Source organism: Eriocheir sinensis, chromosome 11 (assembly GCF_024679095.1).
Source record: "Eriocheir sinensis breed Jianghai 21 chromosome 11, ASM2467909v1, whole genome shotgun sequence".
NCBI lineage: Eukaryota > Metazoa > Arthropoda > Malacostraca > Decapoda > Varunidae > Eriocheir > Eriocheir sinensis.
This window is the reverse complement of record NC_066519.1, coordinates 2699297-2717240: the sequence shown is the minus strand read 5'-3', so window position 1 is coordinate 2717240 and position 17944 is coordinate 2699297. Positions and strand designations below refer to the sequence as shown.

General features: G+C 43.1%; 1 non-coding gene across 1 annotated transcript; it reads right to left on the bottom strand.

The window, feature by feature from the left end:
• Positions 1-5990: 5990 nt before the first annotated feature.
• On the bottom strand, positions 5991-6063 carry Trnal-caa (transfer RNA leucine (anticodon CAA)). Its single transcript has one exon. It is a non-coding gene; the product is annotated as a tRNA-Leu (tRNA).
• Positions 6064-17944: the final 11881 nt, after the last annotated feature.

Below are 17944 nucleotides of genomic sequence, written 5' to 3'. Positions count from 1 at the left end.
GGAGGAGGAGGATTAGGAGGAGAATGAGGAAGAAGAAGAAGAAGAAGAAGAAGAAGAAGAAGAAGAAAAAGAAAAAGAAGAAGTAGTAGTAGTAGTAGTAGTAGTAATAGTCATAGTAGTAGTAGTAGTAGTAGTAGTAGTAGTAGTAGTAGTAGTAGTAGTAGTAGTAGTAGTATGGGCAGTAGTAGTAATATTGGTAGGCTGTAGTAGTAGTAGTAGTAGTTTTGCGAAGAGGAGGAAGACGAGGCAGAGAAAAAGGAGGTTAAGGAGGAGGAGGAAGATTAGAAAGAGGAAGAAGTGGAAGAAGAGGAAGAGGAGAAGAAGGAAGACAAGTAGTAGTAGTCTTTGTAGGAGGAGAAGGAATAAGGCCTCTTTCACACGGGGCCATCAGTGGTTGTCACCGGTGGCCACCACTGGTTGCCCCAGTGTGAAAGGCCGGGTATCTGCAGGCAGCCAGTGGCCACCACCGACTCGTAAAGGTCCCTCACATGACTGTCAGTCACAAGAATGGCGTCAAACGATGAGCTTCTCTTTGCTCTGCTGGCCAAGAAAAAGAGAATCCCTAAAAGGAGAAGACTGTATGTCCATGGCAATCTGTTATCTAGGACAGACAGTGGTTTGCATCATACACTTAACACTGATTCATGTGCTGACGAGAAAAAAAAAATCTTTCAAATGAGCAAACCTTCGTTTGAGGAGGTTCTCGGCCTCATCATCGGCGACATTACATTACACACACACACACACACACACACACACACACACACACACACACACACACACACACACACACACACACAAACACACACACACACACTCATGGATTCCTTATATGGGCATAACTGCTTTGTTTGTATATATATATATATATATATATATATATATATATATATATATATATATATATATATATATATATATATATATATATATATATATATATATATATATATATATATATTAGAGACAGACACACACACACACACACACACACACACACACACCCTAGATCTCCCTTCCACCATCCCTTGCTGTTCCTCCTTCCCTCCCCTTCCCTGCACACCTCTCCCTCCAGACAAACCCTTCCATTGCTCTTTTCAATATTTCCTGGACAAACAACACTCCACAAACATCTGCTTTGGTCACACGGAAGGAAAGAGTGAAGGCCTTGCATAATTATAGTTCCTGTAGTGATCTTGCCCCTGAGAACACACCAACTCTAAACTCTTTAGGGGAGGCGGTGGCTGAACCGATAGCGAGACGGCCCCGCGTTCAGGAGGACGCGAGTTCAATCCCCGACCGGTGCCACCAAGCTGGGATTTTTCAGCCGCCGCCGAGTGGCTTAAAACTACCCACATGCTGTCCAGAAGACCACCTATCAACCCGGACTCTAGATTCTAGGATTAAAGATGAGCTCCGGGAGGGCAGCATGAGCCAATGCAAGATGGCGCCACTATAAACACTCGCCTGCGCCAGAACAGGCTGGGCCGACCATCAGGCCCCACCGGGAAGAAGCCTTGGACCGACCATCAGGATTCACCGGGAAGAAGCCTACCGGCGCAATAGGCATATACGTAAAAAAAAAAAAAAAAAATCCAAAGGGTGCATTATCAACTCCAAGTTGCATAAAGCTCCGTCGACTTTCCTCCCTGAATATGAGGCCACGTGCCAGAGCAGCACCCTGTAACTATCTTCCAAACAGAAATGGCTGCCCCCAAGACCTGGTTCTCATGCGGTGCCTGGCCCGCGTGGCCGACCCGTGCAAATTGGAGCACTTGTCCAAGCTGCGCCTCTCCGTGAGAGAGCCCCTCGCCTGCTTCCCTTGCTTCTCCCGCCGGAGGACCTTCGTCACCCTCAGATTCCCGGGGTACGGCGCCTGGCGCAGGCACCCCCGAGACAACCGGTCCGAGCAGTACTCGGACACTGTCGCCGTGAACCTCGGCAAGTTCCGGCACCTGAAGGAGGATTTGGTGGTGACGGTGACGGTCTGGGCGCAGCGTTGGGTGGACCATTCCCGCTTGTGCCGGAGGCTCGGGGCATTCCTGAACCACCTGCCGGCCCTGTCCCAATTGACGCTGCTGATGGCCGTCTGCTTCGGGCTGGGCTGGCTGGTGCCCAGTAACACAATCGGCCGCTACACCATCCACAACGACGACAGGTGGCCGGCCCGCGGCCCCTGGATCAGAAGGGTCGACGAGCTGGACGATAAGGACCTCGATATGCCTAGTATGCTGGGCGGCCAGCCCCCCTCACAGCAACACACCACCTCAGGGGACCTTCCAGACCCCCCTAACACACATACAGTCCCAGCCACCACCAGTCTGGGCCTACCAAACACCCCTGCCCCGCACACACGCCGGGCACAGTTAGCACCTCCACGCAAGTCCCGGCGCCGCCGCCCTCCACCCAGGCTCAGGAAAGAACACCGCCGCCACAAGGGTCACGCAACACCCACCACCGCCACCACCACCAAAAGACACACCGTCGCGGTGCCGTGGACCTTCCTCTTTCTGGCGGTGGTGCTGAGGGTCCTCCAGCACTGCGCCCAAGGAACTTACTAAGAGCCTGGAGGCGGCTGTGAGGCGTATGGCAACAACTTTTTCCTCGGCAACTTACGGGATAAAGCACTTCGCGATATTCCTTCAGTTCGTGTCATTACGGAAATAAATGGTGTATCCAACAATGGAAAGACGTCGTAATTAGATGATAATGTATCTGTTTGCTGGTGTCAAGACAGCCATTCAGACAGAGTAACAAATAACTCTTGACCAGCAGAATATCAGAATGGAGTTATGTGTGTGAACATTTATTTAAGCACAATTTTTGTTATCAAAAGGTTAATTTTTGTACACTGTAGAGAAGTGATTAAACACAACGTGTGATGCGTCACGAGAAGGAAACTTGGTCACAATAATTTGCGAGCACACAGACGGAGGACACATTCGGTTCACTGCAAGTTCACGAAAAGTCTTGAGAATAATCCGAAAGTTACAACAGAATAGTTTTTCATTTTCTTTATAGTCAGACGAAAAAATGCTCTGGACAGACTGAGGAAGAAAATTCTATTGCCAAACGAAAAACTAAAACAACAAACAAAGGAACTTAAGGGCGGGAAACAACACAATTTAACAATGAGTAAGAAACGCAGCCTCGGCCTATTCCCAAGCTGTCCCTCTTTGTCCGTCTGTTGTTATGTCCTGCTCATTGGCCTGATTTCTATTTGTCTTTCATCCGTCATCTGCTTTAATTTATTATCTTTCAACTTTCATACTTTCTTAGCAATTATATAAAGGTTTGTCTATCTGTCTGTTCTTCTGCCAGCATATACTCTCTCTCTCTCTCTCTCTCTCTCTCTCTCTCTCTCTCTCTCTCTCTCTCTCTCTCTCTCTCTCTCTCTCTCTCTCTCTCTCTCTCTCTCTCTCTCTCTCTCTCTCTCTCTCTCTCTCTATATATATATATATATATATATATCTATATATATCTATATATATATATATATATATATATAATAACTGGTCAGGGTCACCGGTGACGGCCACCGGTGGCCTCGTATGAAAGAAGCCTAAGAGGAAGAGGAAGAAGAGGAGGAGTAGAAGGAGGATTTGTGATTCAAAAGGAAATGAAGGAAAGGAAGAAAGAAAAAGGAAAAGGAGGAAAAGGAGAACGAGAAGAGAAAAGGAATTGAAAAAGAAAGAAAGAGATGGAAAAGAAAAAAGAAAAGAATAACAGAAGAAGAGAAAGAAAGATAAGGGGAAAGAGAAGGAAAAGAAAGAAGAAAATTACAATGAAAATAAAGATGTGCTTTTTTAAATTTCTTTCCTTTTTTTCTTGTTTTAATATTTTGGTAATTTTTCTATTTCATTTTTTCTTTTCCTTAATATTTTCTTTCAGCTCACACTTTGTTTTCTTTTTGCATCATCTTTTTTTGTTTTCTTTTGCTTATACTTTTTTACAATTTCTTGACCCTAATTTTCATTATTTTTTCTTATTTTATTATTTTCTTCTCCGTCATCATTATCTTCCCTTCATTTCCTTCTCTGCCTTTTCTTTCTTCCTTTCATCCTTCTTTCATTTCCTTCTTTTTATCTTTTTTTCTTTTTCTTCTCATTTGATTTTTTCGTGTTTCTTTTTCCTCTTTTTGTATTAGTGATTTTTCTTTTTTTTCTTTTATTTTCCCGATGTTTTCTTTTAACTCATTTTTATTTCTGTATATGCGATTTTTTTTTTTCCTGATTTTTTTTATTTTCCTCCTTTTTTTCTTTTTCTGTTGCTTTTCCTTTTTTTCTTCTCGTTCTTCTTTTCCTTTTTTTTTTCTTCTGTGTCTTTTTCCTTTTCTTCTCATTGCTTTTTTTTCATTTGCTATTCTTTCTTTTCTTTTTTATTACTTTTATTTCATTACTTTTTTTTCAGTCATTTTATTTTGTATTAGCGATTTTTATTTTTTTTCAAACACATGACCGCCAGCCCCTTATGGCATAAATCAACAAGGAATGACCTCACTTTGTTGTATAGAAAGTCTCAGTAGTAAGGAAGCATATATGAATTTCTGAGTCAAGACCTATAGTAACTGTTTGGGGTTTTGTTAGGTTAGGTTAGATTAAGTTCAGGGTATCTTCAACCACATGATAGCCAGAACCTTCTGGTATAAATCAACAAAGGAAAAGCTCACTGTGTCAGATAATAAGTGTGGTTAATGAGGAAGCATCTATTGATTTACTGAGTGCATATATACAGTGACTGTTTGCGTTATAGTTAGGTAAGATTAAGGGGTTCTTCAAGCACCCGACAACCAGAGACATAAGACATAAATCAACAAAGAATGAGGTCACTTTATCATATAGAAAGTCTCTTTAGTAAGGAAGCATATATGATTTTTCGGAGTAAAGACGTATGGTAAGTGTTCGGGATTTTGTTACGTTTTAAAGGTATGCAACAGATAAATGAGCTCATGAACCTGTACCATACACGACCATTACTCGTCTGCCCAGGAGGCTGGAGTTGTAAGGAACAACGGCTTGCATTTATGATGATAATTTTTTAAGTATTCGTCAAATTATTCGCAGAGTACGAATGCTATTTCCTTGTATTCGAATACGAATGAGAATGCTTTGATTTCTATCAATAATTATTCGAATACGAATACGAATACACCCAAATACGGTATTCGCATTTATTCGAATACGAATACTCCATCCCTGGTCACGATGCTCTCTCTTGAAAGAGTTCAAGGTGCAGGCAGGAAGAGATACACACGAATGAAGGATGTTCCAGAGTTTACCAGCCGAAGGGATGAAACAATGACGATGCTGGTTAACTCTTGTATAAGGGATTTCGACAGTATATTGATGAGCTAGAGTAGAAAGCCGAGTGAAGCGGGGCCGCGGGAGGGAGGAGGCTTTTAGTTAGCAAGTTCAGAAGAGTAGTCAGCGTGAAAACATTGGTAAAAGATAGTGAGGCAACATTGCGGCGGATTTTAAGAGGTAGGAGACTGTCAGTAAGAGGAGGGGAGTTGACGCGTCCGTTGCAAAGAATGTGAGAAAAGAAAGATTAGGCGAGGCAGGAGGAGGAGAATGTTTTTTTTTTTTTATGATACTGATTCTGTTGACTGCCCGCCGCCTGTTCCGGCTTGGGTCCGTCTCTTGAGCGAGGGATTAGAAGACGAAAAAAGGAATGAAATAAGAAGGGAAACAATGAAAAAATGGATTAAGAAAAAAGGAGGGAAGAAAGGAATTTTTTTAATGTGTTTGTGCTTTTGTGTGTGTGTGTGTGTAATTCACTTTTTGGTCTGCTGCGGGTCTCTCTCGAGACAGCCAGCCGTTCCCCTACGGAAGAGCACAGAGCTCGTAGTACCGATCTTTGGGTAGGACTGAGACCACTCACGCACAACACACCGCGACAACGAGGTCACAACTCCTTGCCTGACGTCGCGTACCTACTCACTGCTAGGTGAACAGGGGCTACACGTGAAAGAAGAAAAACCCAACTTATCTTAACCCTGCCGGGGAATTGAACCCCGGCCCTTCTGGTTTTGAGCCAAACGCTCTACCCCTGAGCTACCGGGCCGTGTGTGTGTGTGTGTGTGTGTGTGTAGTGAGAGAGAGAGAGAGAGAGAGAGAGAGAGAATGGATAAAAGTATAAAGAAAAAAAGGAATAAAAAAAATCATCACCACCTCTCTCTCTCTCTCTCTCTCTCTCTCTCTCTCTCTCTCTCTCTCTCTCTCTCTCTCTCTCCTTCCTCTCCCTTTCTCCGTTTCTCTCCCTCTCTTTCTTTCCCTTTCATTACATTTGCTCTCCACCTTATTTCCATGTTTTTTTTTTCTATTATCTCCTCCTCCTCCTCCCTCCCCCTCCCAAAGAGGAAGAGATAACGAAGAGTGAAGGAATATATGGGAAAGGAAAAGAGAGAAAATAAGAAGGTAGAGAAGGAAAAGAGGAAGTAAGAAAAGAAAAGAAAAAGGAAAAGGTCCCCCAAAAAGAAGGGAAGAAAGGGAACAAGGGAAAGGAAAGGAAAGGAAGGAAGAAAGCAAAGTAGGAAAAGAAAAAGAGGAAATTAGGAAAAGAAGAAGAAAAATGAAAAGGAGAAGAAAAGATGTAAGTAAGAAAGAAGAAGTAAAAGAAGATGAAGAAGAAGAAAAGAAAAAGAAAAAATAGAAAAAGAACAAGGTCAAGGAAAGGAAGAAAAAAGATAAGTAGGAAAAGAAAAAAAGAAAGAAGGAAAAAATGAAAGAAACGAAGAAAAAGAAAAAGAAAAAGGAAAAGAAAAAGATAGATGTTAGTAAGGAAGAAGCCTGCTCCCCTCCCTTTCTCCACTCCCTCCTCCCCCCTTTCCCCCTCCTCCTCCATCCTTCCCTCTCCCCCGTTCCAGGTAACCCCTTCCTTCATTAGAGGAAGTCAGGCGGGCAGGTGTGCAGACTTTCATACCTGGAGTGTCTTATGCCCGTGACCAGGAGGCGGAGGAGGAACACAAAGAACACAAAGAAAGAACAAACAAGAGCAGACCTGCTGGTCCTTACGAGACTGTTTGTGACAAGCTACACTAACTATCTAATCAAAGGTGGAAGATGAAGGACAGCAAAGGCGAAGGCTCCTCCCCACCCCCCCATCCCTCCAGCCAAAGCTGGCAGGAAAGGAAAAAGAACCATGCAGCATGGAAAAACTGCATGGAAATTATGTAGGAAAGAGGAAAGAACTACCATTACTGCTACCACTAACCGGGCGATAAAAGCGGACAAGGACACCAGTATTCGAAAGAACTTAACGTTATTACGACAATGAGTAATACCTTAGTTGCTAATTGGATTCAAAATACTTGTCTAATCTATTCTTGAAGGCCGCAACTGTTGTACTATCAACAACATCATAGGGTAGAGAGTTCCAAACATTAACGACTCGATTGAAGAAGTGTTTGGCTTCGTGCGACGAGAATCTTTTCCCACTGATCTTGAAATTGTTATTTCTTCTTGTTCTATTTGATCGATCCATTGTAAAGTAATATTCCGCATTAATATCACTGAATCCTTTAAACTTTTTAAACACTTCTATTAGATCGCCTTGCATTCTTCGTTTTGATAGGCTGAATAAATTTACTTCTTTAAGCCTTTGTTCATAAGATAAATTTCTTAACCTAGGAATCAGTTTTGTTACTTTCCGTTGAACCCGTTCCAACTTTTCTATGTCTTTTCTGTAGTAGGGAGACCAAAACTGTACACAGTACTCAACATGGGGTCGAACCAGCGAATTATAGTTTTAATATTACTTTTTCCGATTTACTATTGAAGACTCCTCCGATGAAGCCAACCAATTTGTTTGCGATTTTAACTACCTCTGAACAATGGTGACTGGCCTTTAATTAAATCGCTTGATATTGCGATTCCAAGATTCTTTCTTTACTAACTGCAGAAAGTTGTTGGCCATTCATTACGTACTGAACGCGATTGTTATTGTTTCCGATGTGTAACACTTTACACTTGTCATCGTTAAATTTCATTTGCCATTGATTGGCCCAACGTGCAAGTCGATCTAGATCTGATTGTAAAGCTTCGTCGAGTGTCGCAGTTACCTTACTAGCAATTTTTTTATTAGGGATGTGGAGGAGCAGGAGGAGGAGAGGAGGAGGAGGAGGAGGAGGAGAGGGAGGAGGAGGAAGGGAGGAGGAGGAGGAAGGGAGGAGGAGGAGGGAAGCGAAAAAATGATACAAGAGGAATAATTGAGGAGAGGAAGTGGAGAGAAAGAGAAGGAAGGAGGAGGAAAAGAGGAGGAGGAGGAAGAGGAGCAGGAGGATAAAGGTTGAAAATAGAGAGAAAAGGAAAGTTAAAGAGAAAAGAGTGAGAGAGAGAAAAAAAAAAGAGAGAGAGAGAGAGAGAGAGAGAGAGAGAGAGAGAGAGAGAGAGAGAGAGAGAGAGAGAGAGAGAGAGAGAGAGAGCAAATAAAAAGAAAAGAAAAAAGAAAAAGAGGAACAGAAAGAAGAAGAAAGCAATGCAAACGAAGGAAAGAAGGAAAGGAAGGAAGGAAGAGAAAGAAAGAGGAGGTAAGGGAGAGGAGGAAGGAAGGGAAATGAAGAAGAAAAAAGGAGAGATAGATGAGAAGATAAGAACACGAGAAAAGAAGTAAAAAAAATAAGAGGGAGAGAGAGAAGAGAAAGGAAGGAGAGAGAGAAAAAAACGAAAGAGGAAATACAGGAGGAAAAGAATAAGGCGGAGAGAAATTATGATGAAAGAAAAATGAGAGGAAGAATGAGAGATAAACGGAAGAAAGAAGAAAAGGGAAGTAAAAGAGGAGAGAAAAAACGAGAGAAAGGAAGGGAAATGAAGGATAGAGAGAGAGAGAGAGAGAGAGAGAGAGAGAGAACCCTTGTCAGTCTCGCTTCTGAGTTGCTTCAACAAGGAACTACTCTCTCTCTCTCTCTCTCTCTCTCTCTCTCTCTCTCTCTCTCTCTCTCTCTACGAAAAGTTAATTGCTTGAAACAGACGCGAGAGAAAAAAAAGGGAGAACGAAGGAAAAAAGACGGGAGAGAGAGAGAGAGAGAGAGAGAGAGAGAGGGGAAGGGGAGGAAACTAACCTTTAACCACCTTCTCTTTCCTCCAGCTGGTCGGTAGGGAAGGAGGGTGGGAGGAGGGAAGGGAGGAGGAAGGGAGGGAAAGGGAGAGAAGGGAGGAGGAAGGGAGGAAAGGGGAGAGAAGATTGATGTAGCATAAGAAAGAGGAAAGGGAGAGGAAAGAGAGGGAGAGGAAAGAGAGGGAGAGGAGGGAGGAGGAAAAAAAGTAAATGGATGGAAAGATGGAAGGAAGGAAGGAAGGAAGGGAGAAGGAAAGAAAGAAGGGAAAAACGTGTAAAAGGAAGAAAAGAAAGAAGGGAAAAACGTGTAAAAGGAAGAAAAGAAGGAAGGAAGAAAGAAAGGAAGGAAGGAAGGAACGAATGGGCGTAGGAAAGGAGGAAGGGAGGAAGGAAAGAAAAAAAAGGAAGGAAGGAACAAAGGATGGGAGGAAGAAAAAGAAAGGAAAGATGGAAGGACAAAGAGGAAGGAAGGAAAGAAGAAAAGAAGGAAGGAACAGAAGATGAGAGGAAGAAAAAGAGAGAAAAGAAGGAAGGACGAGATGGAGGAAGGAAGGGAAGAAGAATCGAAGGAACGAAGGAACAAAGGATTATGAGGAAGAAAAAGAAAGCAAAGAAGGAAGGAAGGAAAGAAGAAAAGAAGGAAGGAACAGAAGATGCGAGGAAGAAAAAAGAAAGGAAAGAAGGAAGGACGAGAAGAAGGAAGGAGGAAAAGAAGAGAAGAAGGAAGGAACAGAAGATGGGAGGAAGAAAAAAGAAAGGAAAGAAGGAAGGACGAGAAAGAGGAAGTATGGAAGGAAGGAAGGAAAGAAAAGGGCTCTCTTGGGGGGCACCTCTTGCATGGTCCAGCCTGTTAGTGTCGTGGGTGAAATTTATTTATAGCGGCTGCCGTGATGCATGACTTGCTCTGCCCATGCTGCCCCCGGTGCTCCTCTTGACCGTGATCGCTAAAGTAAGTGGTGATTGAAGGTCTGAACAGCATGTGGGTAATCTTCCGCCACTAGGTGACCGTCTGTTTTCATTCCAGCGTTGTCCGGCTTTCTAATGCAAGAGTCAACAAGTGTCTAGACTCTCTCACCTCTAGTTGCCGGAGAGCGCCTTTAGAACACATATTTCTATACGTATAATTACTGTACTTTCCATCATTATACATACACAGTCACACTGCCTCGCCGCTCATTTCAGCTTTGTCCAACTTTCTAATGCAAGAGTTGACAAATTTAAGTCTCTCACCGCTAGTAGAGAGAGCGTGGGACAGCTTGGAGGGTGCCGGGGTCATTATATTTCCACTTACCACTTGCCTCGCTACATAGACCTACTCAGGCTCATTCCAGCGCTGTCCACCTTTCTGATGCAAGAGTTAACAAGTTTAGACTCTTTCACCTCTAGTAGAGTGCGCGGGGAGCAGCTTGTAGGGTGTCGGGGTCATTATACTTCCATTAACTAAGTGCCTCACTGCATATGACCTACTAAGGCTCATTCAAGCGTTGTCCAGCTTTCTAATGCAAGAGTTAACAAGTTTAGGCTCTTTCACCTCTAAGAGTGAAAACAGATTGCAGGCTTATTCCAGCGTTGTCCAGATTTTTAATGCAAGAGTTAAGAAGTTTAGGCTCTCTCACCGCTGGTAGAGAGAGCGGGGGTCAGGCTCATTACAATGTTGTCCAGCTTTCTTATGCAAGAGTTAACGAGTCCAGGCTCTCTCACCGCTAGCACAGAGAGCGTGGGGTAGCTTGATGGGTGCTGGAGTCGTAGTGGGCGAGGGGCAGGGGGCGTGGTGAGCTCAAGTGGGGGGAGAATCGTAGGGGCGGTAACTCAGCAAACTCAGCGTTGACAGCACGAGGCCGAGGAGTTACAGGCAAGTTAGCAGCGGCGGGCGAGGTGGGCTGACGAGGATTGCTGCTCCGTCTTCTGGGCCTCCTCCTCTTACTCTTCCTCCTCCTCCTCCTCCTCCTCCTCCTCCTCCTCCTCTGATTTCTGCTTTTCATCATCATCATATCTTCCACCTCTTATGCAGTTTCATTTATCGTAATCATTGCTATTTTTTCCCTCCCTCCTCCTCCTCTTCCTCCTCTTATTCCTACTCCTCCTTCTTCCCCCCCTCCTTGTCCTACTCCTCCTCCTCCTCCTCCTACCCTCCTTCCTATCGTATTCCTCCTCTCTATTTGACTCGTTTTCCTTTTCATTTTCTACTCCTTCTTTTCCTTTCTCCTCCGCCTTCACTTCCTCCTACTCTTTTTCGTCCCTATCGTATTCCTCCTTTCTATCGCACTCCTTTTCCTACTCATCCTGATCTCTTTTCCTTCCCATTTTCCTATTTTTTCTTCCCTTCCCCGAGTGGTCAGCGCAGGGCCACAAGCAGCCGGTAATTTTCAACCCTCGCAGCGTGGCGGAAGATTATTGGGGAGGCGGTGGCTGAGTGCTTAGCGTGCCGGTGCCGCGTCCAGGAGCTCCAGGAGGGACGCGGGTTCGAATCCTGGCCGCCACACAGCTGGGATTTTTCAGTCACCGCCGAGTGGCCTAAGACTACCCACATGCTGCTCTGAAGACCACCTATGATCCCGGACTCTAGATTACCTCTCCAAAGAGAGGCTCAAAGATGAGCTCCGGGGGGCAGCATGAGCCAAAAAACAAGATGGCGCCACTATAAACACTCACTTGCGCCAGATCAGGCTGAGCCGACCATCAGGCCCCACCAGGGAAAATGCCTAACGGCTCAATAGGCTGCGACGTAAAAAAAAAAAAAATGCTGTCTGGATCCTCAATCAACCCTTCCTTCAGCGACCTCGGTCAAAAAGCACCGGGGGTCAGAGCTCTGTTACCCCTAGTAGAGAGAGCAGGTATTAGTTTGTTGTCCAGCTTTCTAATGCAAGAGTCAACTAGTGTCATAGCTCTTTCACCGCTAGTAGAGAGAGCGGGGGTTAGCTTAGAAGTGCCGGGGTGATTAATCTACCATGGTTGTCCAGCTTTCTAATGTAAAAGTCAACAAGTTAAGGCTCTTTCCCCCCAAGCATAGAGAGCGGGGGTTAGTTTATAGAGAGTGTCGGGGTCATTAATCCTCCACTGTTGTCCAGCTTTCTAATGCAAGAGTCAACAGTGTATAAACTCTTTCACCGCAAGTAGAGAGAGCGGGGTTTAGTTTACTTTAGAGGGTGGCGGAGTCATTACACTTCCACTGTCGTCCAGCTTTCTAATGCAAGAGTCAACTGCGTGTATACTCTTTCACCTCATTTCAACGCATTTGACCTAATTTTTGGCCCGTAGAAATCATTGATGTGAGAGTCGCAAGCTTCTACGAATTCCGACCTCACCCTCTTAACGCTGGGAATGAGAAGACTGCGGAGGGACTTGATACAGGCCTTCGAGTCCCTGGATGCGTTTAGTGACATCGATGAAGCCAAAAAAAAAAATGGTCTGCCGATACAAGCGAAGTGGGGTCATTTTTTGTTTTTCGTAAATTTTTTAGGTTTTCTGTTGCCTGATTTTCCATGTTCCTATTCTCTTCTTTTCGTCCTCCTTCTCCTCCTCTTCTTCTTTTCCTTGCTCCTCCTCCTCTTCCTCTTCCTCCTCATATTCTATTTGCTTTTTCTCCTCCTCTTCCTCCTCCTCCTCTTCTTCCTCTTCCTCCTCACACAAACAAAACAAAACACTGCAAGTCCGCCTGTAAGAAAGCCAATACAATGCTTGGGTTCATAGCGAGGAACTTCGAATACAAGGCGCCGGGAGTTATGTTATCCTTGTATAATTCGCTGGTAAGGCCCCACCTGGAATACGCCGTGCAATTCTGGTCTCCTAATTACAGGAAAGACATTGGATTACTTGAGAGAGTACAGCTCCGCGCCACGAAGATGATACCATCACTGAGGACGAGGCCCTATGAAGAGCGACTCGAGCGACTCAACCTCTTCACGTTGGAAAAGAGACGCCTGCGGGGAGACATGATACAAGTCTTTAAGTACCTGAACAAGCTCAGCAACGTTGATCACTCCAAATTCTTCACGCTACAAACCAACCTGAGAACAAGAAACAACGGAAAAACAATTCAAGCAAAGCGATGCAATACCGACATCGGCAGGAGTTATTTCTCGAATAGAGTTGTTCGGCACTGGAACAGCCTTCCTGCAGAAGTGGTTAGCGCAGAGACCATCAACTCCTTCAAGAAACGCATTGATCGCCACTTTGCTGCATCGGGAGTGAACTGAACGTTCCCAAGAGTAGATACATAAGTGCTTTAATCCTTCCCTGCAAGCCACTCCTATGGCAAACGGATTGATTAAATCAGTGAACGCAGGCAGCCTAGTAATGAGCCAACAGGCTTTCTGCTGCCTGCTAGTCCATGTTTCCATGTCCATGTTTCCTCCTCCTCCTCCTCCTCCTCCTCCTCTCCCTCTTCATATTCTATTTCCTCCTCTTCCTCCTCCCCCTCCTCCTCCTCCTCCTCCTCCTCCTCCTCCTCCTCCTCCTCCTTCTCCTCCTCCTCTTCTTCCTTTTCATATCCTGTTTCCTTCTCCTCCTGTCTGTCTCCCTTGATATCTTCTTCTCCACCCATCCATCCTCCCCCTCCTCCTCCTCCTCTTCCCTCCCTCCCTCTCTCCATCTCTCCCTTCCTTCCTGCTCTCTAACCCTCCTCTTCTCTCCTCCCTCCAGCATTTCATTCTCTCCTTTCCCTTCCCTGCACCATTTCTTTCCCTCCTTTCTTTTCCCTCTCTCCTCCTTTTCTCTTTCCTGAAATGAGATTAAGAGAACAAAAGAACGTAAGGAGTCTGCAAGAGGCCACAGACTAAGAACGTGAGAACCTAAGAACGTAAGAAGTCTTCAAGATTTCACACAGGGCAGCTCTAGTATAGCTGGGCGTTATCGCGATAAGTTATCGCGATACTTTATCGCTGATAACAAAATCGGGTTATCGGCCATCCGCTACTTATTTAAATATATATCGGTATCTTCGTTACCTTTGTAACCAAACTAGCGATAATCGCTACTTTTTTCTGCCTCTCAGAAAAAAAAATGTTGTCTCCTTCCTACTGCGCATACGTGGCCCGGGCGCCCGGTGTTGTATGAAAAAACTTCGGGGTATGAAATATCTTCGGTGAAGAGATTTCATACTTAGATCATCAACATTAAACACTAGGTTATTTTTTTGTTAGACTTAAAAATCAATATATCAAAGAGAAAAATCATTTAACTTTGCCTACAAAATAATTATTCACTGCGTCATATTTGATATTCCATATTCGTTTGTGAGCATGCCATGGTATTGAAGGCACCTGGTGTTGTGTTATTTGGTGTCCCATCTTCAACAGCTGGCGCTTTTGTTTACAAACACTGGTCTCTCGTGAACTGCGCATGTTCAGACCAGTAAGCGTAGCCCTGTACAGTCTCACAAAGCTTTTTAACACATTAAGAGTTGCTGGAAGGCTGAATCAGTCATACAGTACCACCATCCTCGCTGTTTCTAGAACGACACTGTACAGATAAATACAACTCGTACAGAGTGTCGGTCTAGAAACAGCGAATATGTCTGATTCAGCCTTCCAGTAACTCTTAATTACGGTTAAAAAGCTTTGTGAGACTGTACAGGTCTACGCTTGCTGGTCTGAGCATGCAAAGTTCACGAGAGACCAGTGTTTGTAAACAAAAGCGCCAGCTTTTGACGGTGGGACGCCAGATAACACAACGCCGGCTCAGGTGATTTTAGTGTTAGCATATACCGTCCATAGGTACGCGTCAACGTGTGGTTTCCAGGTTTCGTAAGTTTTCTAAAATATAGATAATGAAAACTTTATTTCATCTATGTTTTTTAGTATTTGAAATATCAATGTAGTATCGTTCTCGCCTATCGGACTTATCGCTGGCTACTATCGGAAATGTGGATTTATATCGGTATCGGTTATCGGTTATCGCCTATAATTGTGCCTCCAGTTAATGAATATTGGTTATCACCGATAAGGTTTTCCATTATCAGTTATCGGTTATCGGGAATAAGATTTTATGTTATCGTGCCCAGCTATGAGCTGCTCTAGTATATAGATAACACCATCTATAAACACCGATCCTCCCCATCTATAAAACTAACCTTTCATTTGTAGGTTCATATCGTATTCGACTTCACCTCTTCACTAGCGACGGAGATGAGCACTGAGGCCTCGCGTATCTATAGGGTATGCCCCGAAATATAGTACTAACTGTGCCACTAATAAACTTTCAATTCTTGCTTCATTCTACTAACAAATTCTACGAGCAAATTCTTTCTTCATTCTGCTTATAGCAAATTCTTTCTTCATTCTACTACTAGCAAATTTTTTCTTATTTTTTTACTAGCAAATTCTGTTTTCTTTCTGCTACTAGCAAATTCTTTCTTCATTTTTTCAACTAGCAAATTCTTTCTTCTTCATTCTTCTGCTAGCAAATTCTTTATTCTTCATTCTTCTACTAGCAAATTCTTTCTTCGTTCAGTCTACTAACAAATTTTTCTTCTCCATTCTTCTACCATCAAATTCTTTTTTCGTTCTTCTAATAGCAAATTCTTTCTTCACTTTTATACTAACAAATTCTTTCTTCTTCATTCTCCTACCATCAAATTCTTTCTTCGTTCTTCTAATAGCAAATTCTTTTTTCATTTTCTACTAGCAAATTGTTTCTTTATTTTACTACTACCAAATTATTTCTTTATTCTTCTACTAGCAAATTATCTCTTCATTCTACTACTAATAAATTCTTTCTTCATTCATTCTGCTAGCAATTATTTTCTTCATTCTTCTACTAGCAAATTCTTTCTTCATTCGATCTACTAGCAATTTTTGTCTTCATTCTTCTACGACCAAATTCTTTCTTCATTCTTCTACTAGCAAATTCTTTCTTCATTCATTCTACTAGCAATTTTTTCTTCATTCATTCTACTAACAAATTCTTTCTTCTTCATTCTTCTACTAGCAATTTTTTTCTTCATTCCTCTACTAGCAAATTCTTTCTTCATTCATTCTACTAGCAATTTTTTCTTCATTCATTCTACTAACAAATTCTTTCTTCTTCATTCTTCCACTAGCATTTTTTTTCTTCATTCATTCTACTAACAAATTCTTTCATTTTCATTCTTCTACTAGCATTTTTTTTCTTCATTCCTCTACTAGCAAATTCTTTCTTCATTCATTCTACTAGCAATTTTTTTCATTCCTCTACTAGCATATTCCTTCTTCATTCATTCTACTAGCAATTTTTTCTTCATTCATTCTACTAACAAATTCTTTCTTTTTCATTCTTCTACTAGCAATTTTTTTCTTCATTCCTCTACTAGCAAATTCTTTCTTCAATCATTCTACTAGCAATTTTTTTCTTCATTCATTCTACTAACAAACTCCTTCTTTTTCATTCTTCTACTAGCAATTTTTTTCTTCATTCTACTAACAAATTCTTTCTTTTTCATTCTTCTACTAGCATTTTTTTTCTTCATTCATTCTACTAACAAATTATTTCTTCTTCATTCTTCTACTAGCAATTTTTTTCTTCATTCCTCTACTAGCAAATTCTTTCTTCATTCATTCTACTAGCAATTTTTTCTTCATTCCTCTACTAGCAAATTCTTTCTTCATTCATTCTACTAGCAATTTTTTTCTTCATTCATTCTACTAGCAAATTCTTTCTTCATTCATTCTACTAGCAATTTTTTTCTTCATTCATTCTACTAACAAATTCTTTCTTTTTCATTCTTCTACTAGCAATTTTTTTCTTCATTCCTCTACTAGCAAATTCTTTCTTCATTCATTCTACTAGCAATTTTTTCTATATTCATTTTACTACTAGCAAGTTCTTTCCTTATTCTTCTACAAGCAAATTCTCTCTTCTTCATTTTTCTACTAACAAGGTCTTTCTTCATTCCCTGTTTTGTATCTGAACTTTTTATTGATTTTCGTATTAGCTTGAGTCATAAATGTGGTGGTGGTGATGGTGGTGGTGGTGGTGATGGTGGTTGTGATGGTGGTGGTGGTGGTGATGGTGGTGGTGGTGGTGATGGTGGTGGTGATGGTGGTGGTGGTGGTGATGGTTGTGGTTGTGGTGGTGGTGGTGCAGCCAAAGTTTTTCCTCCTCTCCCCTCCTCTTCTCCCCTCTACCTTGTCTTTCCATTCTCCTCCTCTCCTCGCGCCTTCCCCCCTTCCTCCCCTTTCCTCCCTTCCCTCCCCACCTCCTCCTCCTATCCTCCTTCTCCTCCTTTCCCCTTCCCGTCTCCTTTCCTCCTCTTCCTCCTTCCCTCCCCGTCTTCCCCTCCTCTTCCTCCTCCTCCTCTTCCTCCCTTCCCTCCGTCAGCCATTTAAATAGTCTCCGTGTATTTCTTGGACAGTTTTTATCCTCTCCCTCCCCCCCTAACCCCCTTCCCCCCTCGAGGCCTCCTGCACAAATGAGGTGGGTCGAGGTGCCGCCGGAATACTGAACGCGAGGGGGACGGGACGCGGACGAGGCCAGCGCCGCCGCGGGTACGAATACTGGTCGAGACTTTTTATATATAATGGTGGTATTGTCAAACGCTTCCACCCCTCACATTAACTGTTTCCGAAAGCCATAAGCTAGATCAGTCGGGTTTTCATGAGGCTTTTTTTACGCTCATGGTACAAAGGAAGGGTCAGACTACCACCAGGGTCATGAAACTACCGCTGGAAGTGCTCTAAACGCCAATGAAAGCCTTGTTAAAAATGTGTTCTTAGGCGACGAAATGTTTAGGAAAATGGCTTCCACCTCTAACAGCAACTATTTCCAAAGGCCAAAAACGGAGATCAGTCGAGTTCTCATGCGTGTTTCTTTAGCTTCACGGTACAGAGGAAGGGTCAGACTACCACCAGGGGCATAAAACTACCCCTGGAAATCCCCACAACTCCTACGAAAGCCTTGTTGAATAAAATACGTG